Genomic DNA, 13,136 nt, shown 5'->3' with positions numbered 1-13,136 from the left:
ATTTAAAATGATTTTCATGCTTTAATGTGTTAAATTGGTTTAATTTATTTTAAAATGAACTAAATAAATTCTAATTAGTCTAGTTTTATTAATTTTCTAAATCACTTGCACCTTAATTCAAATGTTTTCATTTTAGGTCTCTTCCTCTAAAAAGATAGAATAAAATGATTCATTTCTTAATTATTTTCTCAAACTTAATCGAATGGCGTAAATTATTATATATTTTTTATGTTAAAATATTTTTTCTAAAAAATAGTCAAATACATTTTAGTCAAGTCGCAGGTCAACCGCATGTTAACGTACACTTCGAATGCTTAAACCCTTCTCGAAGTGTAAATTGAACCTCGAACCCTCTTTGGTATTTTCAAATGATTTTTTCTGTTTAAATCTTTGGAAATTATAAGTTTTCTTAATTTCTTTAAAAATTAAGCGGCGACTCTTTTCTAAGCATTTTTCTCAAATTGTTTTATACTTAGAACATTTCAAAAAGTGATTTTTCTAGAGATAGTCAAATTACGACACAACAGAAATGACGACTCTGCTAGGAACTTAATTGAGTTCTAACCATAAGATTTGACTATTTGACTATTTGACTAATTGACTAATTGTTATTAATTGCTGAATTGTTTATTTGCTTAAATTGCTATAAACTATTGCATTCATGGCATAACATATTCCGTCAAACGACACTTATTTTTATTTTCCACTCAAAGGACGATTATGCGGGCCGCAGTTGTTCGTTAACTAAATTGTTCTCGGGGCACCCTGACGAATGTAGTTGGCTACTGGATAGTCAACGGTCGTTAATTGTCCCAGCCCAAGTAGTCCGCTTGGGTCACCAATCCACTTTAAAGAAAACTCACTCTTAGTCATACTAGGATAGAGCAAGACCAAATCCCAAAATTTAGCGCATTAACTTAAGATGACCCAACACCCAAGGCGTGTTGGGCCCATTAGAAAGACCACCTTGAGACCAAAGGGCCCACGGCCCGAACAGACGCTCATACTTACGTGTTTGAAGGATGTATGCGCTGTTTGACAAAATGTTGTGTCTTGGGTTTGGGGGGTATCTAATTATTTGTATGTTTTTGTAGATGGCTAAGTAACACTTGAGTTCAAAATGGTCACCGAGACGCCAAACCTTCTCCGTGTATAGTGGTACAATCTCAATGCGTATCAGAAAAGAGAATTTTCCATTCACTTGGGTCACCTCCCATCGATAATGAATCTTAAAGTATGGCCTAAGTTCATTGAGGTGGTCACTCGATTTTGGGATAATGAGAGGATGGTGTTTCGCTTCGGAGATGTTGAAATGACACCAACTGTTGAAGAAATCAAAGATTGCCTAGACAACGTCAGAACATGCCAGAAAAGGAAAAATCATCCAGATCATCACATTTTGTTACCAGATAAGCCAACCGGCATAGAACTGAAAAACATGTTGTTATTGGTAAATGCAGACTAACTAGACACCTCGAGTATTCCATTTGTGAAATTCTATGAACGATGGAGTCACGAGAGTTTATAAGAATTTTCCAAATGAGTTTCACAATCACAGTAGTTGGAGTCAAACTCAAACTCTAGTATTTGCCGTATGCCTCTTAGGGACGATGGTATTCCCTCAAGGTGAAGGGAATGAAATTGATACTCGGGTTGTAATGGTTACACACACCATATTCGAGGGCGTTGGTAAGAAAGGACAAGTTAAGAAATACTTCAACCTAGCCCCGATCATTCTGGCCGACATCTACCGATCTTTGGGTCAATGTAAAAACGGGTTTCCATTTTTTCAAGGTTGTAATATCTTGCTACAGTGGTGGATGTCTAAACATCTAGTGAAGATATACGAGACTCAGAAACAGAAATTGGCCGAACCACAAAAAGAAAGCCACCTCGACCATTACGAGTTTCATTTGAGCATCAACTGGTTCAAGCTCCACAGCACTAGGGAAGCATGTGCTAAAGTTTTCCACGACATAAAAGATGGAAACGTACAATAGATGTTTCAAGATTTCATGTCAGAAAAAATAGCTATTCAGGGGGCTAAATGTCCTTTCCTAATCCTTCCTGGCATTAGAGGGGTACGACCTTACAATCCTAGCAGGGTAATGCGATAATTCGGCAGAAGACAAATTCTACCTTTCAAAGGAGACACTAGCCGCTACGTCTTTGACTACAACGGGTGTGACAAGATACATTACGCCAAGGATATTTGTCAAGAATGGGCTGGACGGGTCAACCTAAAAGAGAGCATGGCAGAAAATAGATATGAAGCCGGGTATGTGGATGAATACAAAAAATGGTTGCAGGATGATCTGCGTGGTACACTTGACCCAACGCCACGCACGGGCCGACAGATTGAAGATGTCCAGGTAAGGCTCCAAATCCAAGCCTACCATTTTCAGCAGGAATGGGACCGAAGAGAGCAAATGTTTCAACGTAAGGAACAAGAATACCTGTGTAGGGAACAAGAGTTCCAACATCGAGAATATGAAAGCCAAAGGTCATTAGCTTTTGCCACGCAAGAGTTAGCTGACGCGAGAGCCTGCCTGATACGTTTGGACTTGAACTTGGATGATCAACTTAACACCCTCCAAGGCATGTCAATGTCTTCCAAAGCTGTGTTCGCTGAGCCGCATGTGATAACCAGCAAGTTCCTCATTCGTAAAGAAGTGGAAAAAGCGAGAGGAGGAGCAAGTCCTTCAACATTTTAGTTATCTTATTCCCCTACGTGGGATTGATGTTCTTGTATTTTCAGTTTATCCCTTCCTTAAAAGATGTATCCCTTTTCTTAACTTTGTAACGAATTCTCTATTGTTTATGAATCTTATTTTGGGGGATGCAACAATTTGTTTTAAAAAGCGCAATACATCCTTCAAATCGCTAGGCCTACCTTGGGCATAAAAGGGTCACGTGCATGTTTAGGACGCGATATTTGTGTGACTTAACCGTTTATGTGATATGGTTCTTTGAATGAAGACATTTTTAGCCCACTCTTTATCGAAATTTTCTGAAAATCTCCACAAATACAAGTCACTACCAAAATGTCCGACCAAAATTCCACGAGTCTTGAGTTTCTCAGCCAAAAACAAATCCTACTCTATCATCTCATGAAAGGTAAAATTGCAGCTAAGATGGAAAAAGGCAAGAGTATCGACATAGAGCTGACCGAAGAAGATTTGAGGATGAAATTGTAGCGGCTCAAACAAGAGATCCAAGAAACCAGAGAAAGGAGAATAGAAGTGGAGTTTGCCACTGCAATTGTACGAACAACAAATGCGGAATTGGAAGCAAAAATGACAAAATGTGATGTTATGAATAAAGAGATAACTGATGTGCGGAAGGAACACGATGTCTTCAACAAAGAGATAACCATGATGCTTCGGAAGCCACTTGGAAAACACTCTTTCTTCAACCAAGAGGCCAACATCAGTGGTCCCGAAGACACCGGACTTGAAGCTATTGAAGAAGATACTGGGGAGGAAATTGTCTATAGGCCTCCTCTTCAGGGACGGTGGAAGGAAGGGAATGAGAAAACCACCCCCGAAGCATATGAGTTTACCCCCCATGATTAATGCGACAATTAGAAAAAAAATGGCTTGGGTGGAGGCACATTTTATCTTTTAGGAGCTTTATTGTCTGTTTTTCACTTTCTTTGTAATCTTCAAGAAATGAATGAATGAAAATGAAACTTCCTTTGTAATTCGAACTACGTAGGGCCTGAATTCTCCTTGGGAGATACGTAGGCAGCCTTCCAAGGCCCGACCCCTATCTTTTAAAATTTTCTGTTCCCCTTTATTCTACAAGGAAACATTGAGTTAAGATCAACAAATGCCCAGAGATGCAGCAAGAAGACCTTAGCTCAACGCAATTTAACCTTTCTGACTCACCAACCTCAACATAAAAACGAGCAAATTCCTGCTTGTTCAAAAGTCACTCCTTATTATTCGTGGGTTAGCATGTTCTCAAACAAAGTAACTTTTATGTGTTTATCTGCTTTCTATGTGATATTTTGCATTATTTGTGCTGAATCAGAACTAATAGATTTTCCTTTGAGTTATTTTTCTCAACAGGTAGTTAGAACTGATCTGTGTCGATAAGCTGACTGATTATCCTTATTTCACTAGATCTAAAGGTCCTACAGATTCTTTCCCCAATCAAAGTTCACAAAAGGGAAAAAACAGCAATGGGTGATAACAATGAAGAAACCAGCCTTACTGATGTCGTGGTGGCTCAGCCCACCTTTGCTGATCAGAATAAACTGATCCTGCAGTTGTTGCAACAAATTGTTGAGATGAGGGTCGAGATGCAGAGACAACACGATTTGCCTCCTCCGATTTTTGCTGTCAACGCTCAACCAGACGGAAGATCTCCAGCTCAAATTCCCCCTCCTAACGTGGAACAAGCTCAGAACCCGCCTTTAAGCCCTGCTCGTAATCCCTGCATCATTGACCTTACCACCCAAAACCCCCATTTCGCCTCAGCCTCTTATCAAACACCACCCCCTCCTCAAAATACCAACCTCCAAGCACCACTCCCTTCCCCCAATGCAAACCACCAAATTGGCCTACCCCCTCACAGCCAAAACTCTAATAACCCACGCGCTTTCCTCCTTCACCAAAACCAATATTCCAACCCCCAGACTTTCCCCCAAAACTATCACACCTCTTTAAATGGACAGAGTCCCTCTATTGCTCCACCACTACCACAAAAGGCCACTTTCCAAATACCGGTCCCCAATGAGCATGACGCCTATGGTTCGGAGCTCGACCACTATGAGGAGAGGGAGAGAGAGTGGAGGTCAAAGGAAGAGACCGCCAAGATAGATATGAATGAGGAAATTAGAAAAGCCATGAAGGAGTTGAACTGTATTCCTGAGGTCGTCGGGTTGAGTTACAAAGACCTATGCATTTATCCAAATTTGGACCTGCCAGAAGGGTTCAAGGTGTCGAAGTTCGACATCTTCGGAGGAACGGGGAACCCCTTAGCACACCTGAGGGCCTACTGTGACCAACTCGTGAGAGTTGGGAGAGACAAAGCTTTGTTAATGCGGCTTTTTAGCCGAAGTCTAAGCGGAGAGGCTCTAGAATGGTTTACGTCTCATGAAATGAGACAGTGGTCTAGTTGGAACGCTCTGGCTAAGGACTTCATCGAACGATTCGCCTACAATGTGGAGATCGTTCCTAACCGTTACTCCTTGGAGAAGATGAAGCAGAAGCCGATCAAAAGTTACAGAGAATCTGCATATAGATGGCGAAAGGAGGCAGCTAGAATTAGACCTCCTATGCCAGAAAAGGAAATCGTCGAAGTGTTTGTGCGGGTGCAAGAGCCCGAATATTATGACAGAATCATGTTGCTCGTTGGAGCAAAATTTGCTGAGATAGTCAAGGTAGGTGAGACTATCGAAGATAGATTGAGAACCGGGAAGATTGCCTGTGTTGCTGCCTCGCCCGGATCTTCGGGTTTGTTGAAGAAGAAAAGAGAGGATGTGTCATCTATCTCCTATGAGGGGAAGAAGACCCCAAGGAAAATTTCATCATACCAAGGTCCTTCTTGACCTTCACAGAGTTCGTACCTGGCTTGTTATACACAGGCTGATTACCAAAATAATCCTTCCCCCAGTTATCAAAATACCCCTCCTCCCATTTACCAAACTCCCCCTCCAATTTACCAAACTCCACCTCATCACTACCGGAACGTCGCCCCCAACTGTGCCAATGTTCAGACAAATTACCAAACTCCTCCCTCGACGTACCAAACCCCAGCTCCACTTTACCAAAATACCCCCTCGAACTACCAAGCTCCACAACCAAATTACCAAACCAACTCATATCCCAGATATCAAGCCCCCCTTCCAAACGCTCCAAATTATCGCCAGATGCCTTCTCCGCAACAAGGAAATTACGATCCCCCCCGCCCTAGATTTGAGAAGAAGCCTGCTAGAATTTACACTCCGCTCATTGAAGGCCGAACAAAGTTATTCGAGCGATTAACCGTGGCAGGATATATTCATCCAGTGGGGCCCAAGCCGGTTGATACTAGCTCTAAATTTTACAGACCCGACCAGAGGTGTGCGTATCACTCCAACAGTGTTGAACATGATACTGAGGACTGTATCAACTTGAAACATAAAATCCAAGACCTGATCGATCAGAACGTGGTATCACTTCAGACGGTCGCGCCCAATGTCAATAGTAATCCTTTGCCAAATCATGGAGGCGTCACTATCAATATTATAGAGACAGATGATGATTGGTGTATATCAAAGGCAATAGTTCCGATTTACTCCTGATGACCTGGAAAGAGCTGTAGCTTCGTTGAGCATCAGAGAGAAGAAAGAGTTTGTGATTCTGACACCCGAGAAGGCTGTTGTCTTGAGGCCGAGAAAAATTCTTGCCCAACCAAAGTTCGTGATTGAAACGGATTTTACCCATGGTATGACCAGATCTGGCAGGTGCTACACGCCAGAAGAGCTAATTCAGGGTGTGCAAAAGAAGGATCAGACTAAAAGGCCGATTAGTGAAGCTGAAGCCGAAGAGTTCTGGAGGAAGATGCAGCCAAAAGATTATTCAATTGTGAAGCATTTGTAGAAGACACCATCTTAGATTTCTGTGTAGGCTTTATTGATGAATTCGCAGTTTCATAGACAGGCTTTGATGAGAGCTTTGGATGACACTTATGTGCCTGTGGGTACTAACAACGACAATCTAGCAACCATGATACACCAGCTCATTCAGGGACATCGAATCAGCTTTTGTGACGAAGAGTTACCCTTTGAAGGCAAGGTACACAACAAGGCTATGCATGTCACCATCAAATGTCAAAATAAAATGATAAATCGTGTATTGGTCGACGATGGGTCCGGTCTCAACATCTGCCTGCTTTCGACTCTGAGGCAGCTGAAATTTGATTTGTGAAAGCTCCACCAGAATCAAGTCAAGGGGAGGGCCTTTGATGGAGTGCAAAGAGACACATTGGGTGCGGTAGACTTGGATATTCAGGTGGGTCCTGTAGAGTTTAATGTGGAGTTCCAGGTGTTGGATATCAACACCAGTTACAACCTGCTTATGGGAAGACCGTTCATTTATATGGCTGGGGCTGTGCCGTCTATCCTTCACCAACTAATGAAGTTTATTTGGAAGGACCAGAAATTGGTCATTTATGGTGAAGGGAGTCATTCCAATGGGTATGCACAGATCGTTGATGATGTCTCTCGAGGTTGTGATTTCTACACGGTGGAGCTGGTAAATGCCACCGTTGATGACTTGGCTCCACAACCTCCTATGCCTACTGTGTACAAGATAATTGCTACCGTCACGCTCCAGAATGGTTTCAAACCAGGTTTCGGATTGGGGAAGCACTTTCAAGGAATCATCGAGCCTATCCAAATTCCTGCCAAAGGAGCAAAGTTTGGTTTGGGGTATGTCTCCATAGAGGCAGATGAAGCAGAGATGGAGAACAAGAGTGTTGATCAAGCATTGACCAGGCCAATTTCTTATCTATACCAGTCATTTCCGATACGAGAAAATGTCAATGATGGTGGTCTCGATGATGGAATCTGGGTCCTTTTTGAGGAGATTAATGCGATCATCAAGGAAGAGGCTGGGACATCAGGCATCTGTGATGCAGAACCAGAACCTGGTGAGCGATTGTAGAACTGGACCTGCACACCACTCTTGATATCCCGCTCATCTGGGTAGAAAAGACATGTGTCTTTGTTTGTTTTAAAATTGGTAGTAGTTCGGAAGAGGCCCGAGACCCACCCTTTATGCAATTGTTATTTGTTTGAAGCTTTCAAATCCCTTTGTGATGTTTAAAAAGGCAAAATGGCCTTCGGCTATGGCTAAAGTTTGTGCTTGTCTTTCAATTTAAATGAAAAGCCTTTTTTATTGAAATTTGTTTGTTTACTTATCTATTTATATTTTACTTTCCTAACTTTGTTTGTTTATGGTTTCAGTAATATTAATTTAAAACATGCCAATGTCATGTCATGTTATGAATCGAGTGAACAAAATAAGGTAGGTGATGATGAGTGTGAGGAATATGAAGAAGAAAATGAGGTACCCGGACATGTTGCTGAGGAGTTTCGACAATTCGAGAATCAACACAAGCCAAATCTTGAAGAAACTGAAACTGTGAATCTCGGAGATGAGGAATGTGTCAAAGAAGTCAGAATCAGTGTCCACCTGACCGAAGCCCAAAGAAGAGACCTGGTTCATTTGCTCAGGGAGTTCATTGATGTATTTGTCTGGTCTTATAAAGACATGCCAAGGCTGAGCACGAATATGGTGTCCCACAAGTTGCCGATCAATCTAGATTTCAGTCCAGCAAAACAAAAGACTCGAAAATTCAAGCCTGAGTTGAGTTTAAAGATCAAATAAGTGATTACAAAACAAATCGAGTCTCAAGTAGTAGAAGTGATGCAATATCCGACTTGGTTAGCCAATGTTGTTCTGGTTGCCAAGAAAGACGGAAAGATTAGAATTTGTATCGACTACAGAGATCTCAACAAAGCTTGCCCGAAAGATAATTTTCCATTGCCAAACATTCACATTCTTATTGATAACTGTGCTAAGCATGAGATGCAGTCGTTCGTGGATTGTTATGCGGGCTATCACTAGATCTTGATGGATGAAGAAGATGTAGAAAAGACAGTTTTCATCACGCCCTGGGGAGTATATCATTATCGGGTGATGCCTTTCGGTCTCAAGAATGCCGGTGCTACTTATATGAAGTCCATGACAACCATCTTTCATGATATGATTCACAAAGAGATCGAAGTGTATGTAAATGATGTGATAATCAAGTCTCGTAAGAGTTCGGATTACTTGACTCACTTGAGGAAATTTTTTGATCATTTACACCGATACAATTTGAAGTTAAATCCCGCCAAATGTGCTTTTGGAGTGCCAGCTGGCAAGTTGTTGGGATTTATAGTCAGCAGGAGGGGCATAGAGCTTGATCCTTCCAAGATCAAGGCGATCCAAGAATTACCTCCTCCGAAGACCAGGAAAGAAGTGATGAGTTTTTTAGGAAGGTTGAACTACATCAACTGGTTCATAGCTCAATCCACCGTGGTGTGTGAGCCCATCTTTAAGTTATTGAAAAAAGATGTCTCGACCAAGTGGACCGGAGAATGCCAAACTGCTTTTGATGCTATCAAGAACTATTTGTCCAATCCACTGGTATTGGTCCCTCCGCGAGAAGGGAGTCCTTTATTGCTATATTTGTCCGTCTCAGATAATGAATTGGGATGCGTGCTTGGGCAACATGACGAAACTGGGAAGAAAGAGCGAGCCATTTATTACTTGAGCAAAAAGTTCACTCCATATGAGGCTCGTTACACTCTTTTGGAGAGAACATGCTGTGCTTTGACTTGGATCGCTCAAAAGTTGAGACATTATTTGTCTTCTTATACCACATACCTTATTTCCAGGATGGACCCGTTGAAGTATATCTTTCAGAAAGCAATGCCGACCGGGAAGTTGGCTAAATAGCAAATGCTTTTGAGTGAGTTTGACATTGTGTATGTGACTCAAAAGGCGTAAAAGCACAAGCCTTGGCTGATCATCTTGCGGAGAATCCAGTTGATGAAGAGTATGAACCGCTCAAGACTTATTTCCTCGATGAAGAAGTTGCATTTGTGGGTGAAGATATTTCTGAGGCATATCCTGGTTGGAGAGTATTCTTTGATGGAGCGGCAAATCACCAAGGGAAAGGTATCAGAGCAGTCTTAGTGTCAGAATTCGGTCAGCATTATCCTATGGCGGCTAAACTCCGATTTAATTGCATAAACAACATGGCTGAGTATGAAGCTTGCATCCTCGGTTTAAAGATGGCAATCGACATGAACGTTCATGAACTTCTAGTTATTGGAGACTCAGACTTACTGATTCATCAAGTTCAAGGAGAATGGACCGTGAAGAATCCAAAAATCATACCGTATGTGCAGTATATACAGAAGTTGTGCAAGAGATTTCACAATGTTGAGTTCAGACATACTCCCAGAACACAGAATGAGTTGGCCGATGCTCTTGCCACCATTTCCTCAATGATCAAACATCCGGATACAAGTTATATTGATCCCTTGGATATAGATGTAAAGGAGCAGCCTGTCCATTGTTCACATGTTAAAGCGGAGCCAGCTGATTTACCTTGGTATTTTGACATCAAGAAGTACTTGGAGATCGAAATTTATCCTGAGAATGCAACGTTCAACTAGAAGAAGTCGATACGCCATATGACCCTCAATTTCTTTGCAAGTGGAGAAATCCTTTATAGGAGGACTCCAGATTTAGGTCTTCTCAGATGTGTTGATGCTAGTGAAGCTGCAAAGCTTCTGGAACAAATACACGCAGGAGTTTGTGGTACTCACATGAATGGACTCAGTTTGGCAAGAAAGATCCTCCGAGCCGGTTATTTTTAGATGACTATGGAACACGATTGTTGCAAATTTGTGCAGAAATGTCATAAATGTCTGGTGCATGGTGATTTGATTCGAGTGCCGCCTAACAAACTTAATGCTATGAGTTCACCTTAGCCATTTGTAGCTTGGGGCATGGATGTCATTGGTCCAATAGAGCCAGCTGCCTCTAACGGACATAGATTCATTTTGGTTGCCATCAACTATTTCACCAAGTGGGTAGAAGTAGCTTCGTATAAGTTGGTGACCAAGAAAGTTGTAGCTGATTTTATTCGCAATAATTTGATATGTAGATTTGGAGTACCAGGATCTATCATTACTGATAACATAGCAAATCTCAACAGTCACTTGATGAGAGAGATATGTGAACAATTCAAGATTACTCACCGGAATTCCACCGCCTATCGTCCCCAAATGAACGGAGTTGTTGAAGCCACCAACAAGAACATAAAGAAGATTTTGAGAAAGATGATTGACAATGTAGAGGTTGGCATGAGATGCTTCCATATGCTTTGTTGGGTTACAGAACGACTGTCAGAACATCAGTCGGAGCAACTCCATATTTGTTGGTGTATGGGACAGAAGCAGTTATACCTGCCGAGTTTGAGATACCTTCATTGAGAATCATCCAAGAGGCTGAATTAAGTGATGCTGAATGGGTTTGCAAATAGATTGACCAGCTAACATTGATTGATGAGAAGATAATGGTTGTCGTTTGTCATGGTCAACTGTTTCGACAAAGAATGATTCGTGCTTTTCACAAGAAAGTAAGAGCCAGGATATTTGAAGTTGGTCAATTGGTTCTTAAACGCGTTTTCCCTCACCAAGATGAATATAAAGGAAAATTTGCTCCAAATTGGCATGGGCCCTACATGGTTCGCAAAGTGTTATCCGGAGGTGCCTTGGTCCTATCGGAGATGGATGGAACCGAATGGCCGAAATCGATCAACTCAGATGCTGTCAAGAGATATTATGTGTGAAGCTTTAGTTTGTTATTTCTATCATTTCCTTGTAATCGTTCTATTTGTAATCGTCTTTGCTAAGAATTTTATCTCTCTTTGTAATGAACGTCTGACCTGAATTCTCAAGAATAAGATACGTAGGTAGCCTATGTCGGCCTCGGTCACCCCTTTTATCCCCTTGTAAATATTTTCTTTTGTATTTGAACTACGTTCGACCTGAATTCTCAAGAATGAGATACGTAGGTGGCCTATGTTGGCCTCAGTCAGTTTCTTTGTAAATATTTTATTTTTGTTAATCTTCGAGAAGGGGAACTATGTTTGACCTGATTCCTGCCTCAACGGGATACGTAGGTGCCACAACGGCTTGGTCATATTTCCCGTAAGATTTCTATTTTTTCCTTATAATAGAAACTGGGACAAAATTTTTGAGAGGGACTAAAAAATTCTCAAGAAGAAGATCTTTCTAACAAAGTCGAGACTGAAGTTACTTTGAGAATTGTAACTTGGACAGAATTTTCTAGAGGATCTCAAGAATTCCGTGATTTGATCACCAACGGTTAAAGACAAGCTGAGACAATTAACTGGGACAGAAATTTTGAGGATGGCCTCAAAATTTCAACAAGGTTCGTCGGGAATTTGGACCAACATTGAGCCCTTCCCCAACAAGTAGTCATATAGACTTTGAGACAGCACCTCCAAAAGGCGCTCATTGAGTTTGTCGTGACATGGCACTTGATAGTGATCTTTTCCAAACTTTACTTTAAAAAAAATCTATTTTCCTTAAAAACTTATCCTTCATATTTCAATTATTTTCGCATAAAAATGTTTTGTTTTATCTATCAAGAAGTGGGAGATCGGAGAAATCAATCGGAGATAGCGATACAAGAAGCAGGCAACTGAAGAGATCGACATAGATCAGTTCATTTTAAACTAATAATTTTTCTGTGGATGCAGGAAAAGTTTTATGCTTCTTATAACAAAGAATCGGGAATAAGAGTAACATCATTTTATTCAAATTCTCAATGAAGCGAGGATCGTAATGAACATTGCAACTATGATCGGAGATGGAACAAATGAAAACCACGAAGAGATCAATATTATCATCTTACAACAACTAGAGATACCTGAAAGACGTTTGTCTGCATTATATTATCAGATATGATAATATTCTTACCCTAAAGGTTAATTATATTGTATTGTCGAGTGAGACAATACCACTACTCAGAGAGTTATCTATATAGTATTGTCAAATAAGATGATACCATTACTCCGAGGGTCATTTTTATTGTGTATTGAGATGATATCGCCATCCAAAAGATACCCAGAAGATCACATATGTTGCTCGGTGAAGCATTATCTTCGTTCGGTATCAGGGAGGCCTCATCGGAAGCTTCATGCATCGCAAGAAAGAAGTCATGCATTGCAAGAGAAAAAAATCATGCATTGCAAGAGGAAGATTCATGCATTGCAAGAGGAAGATTCATGCATTGCAAGAAAAGTCATGCATCGCGAGAAAGAGATTCATGCATTGCAAGAGAAGATTCATGCATTGCAAGAAAAGATTCATGCATCGCAAGTAAAAGAAAAAAAAGAAATCATGCATTGCGAGAGAAAAGTCATGCATCGCGAGAGAAAAGTCATGCATTGCGAGAGAAGAAACTCATGCATTGTGGGAAAGAGATTTACGTATAGCAAGAATAAAAGTCATGCATTGCGAGAGAAAATTCATGCATCGCGAGAGAAAAGTCATA

The sequence above is a fragment of the Solanum stenotomum genome, chromosome 9 (genome assembly GCF_019186545.1).
Source record: "Solanum stenotomum isolate F172 chromosome 9, ASM1918654v1, whole genome shotgun sequence".
Classification (NCBI taxonomy): domain Eukaryota; kingdom Viridiplantae; phylum Streptophyta; class Magnoliopsida; order Solanales; family Solanaceae; genus Solanum; species Solanum stenotomum.
The sequence above is the reverse complement of the archived record's forward strand: the minus strand, read 5'-3'. Positions refer to the sequence as shown.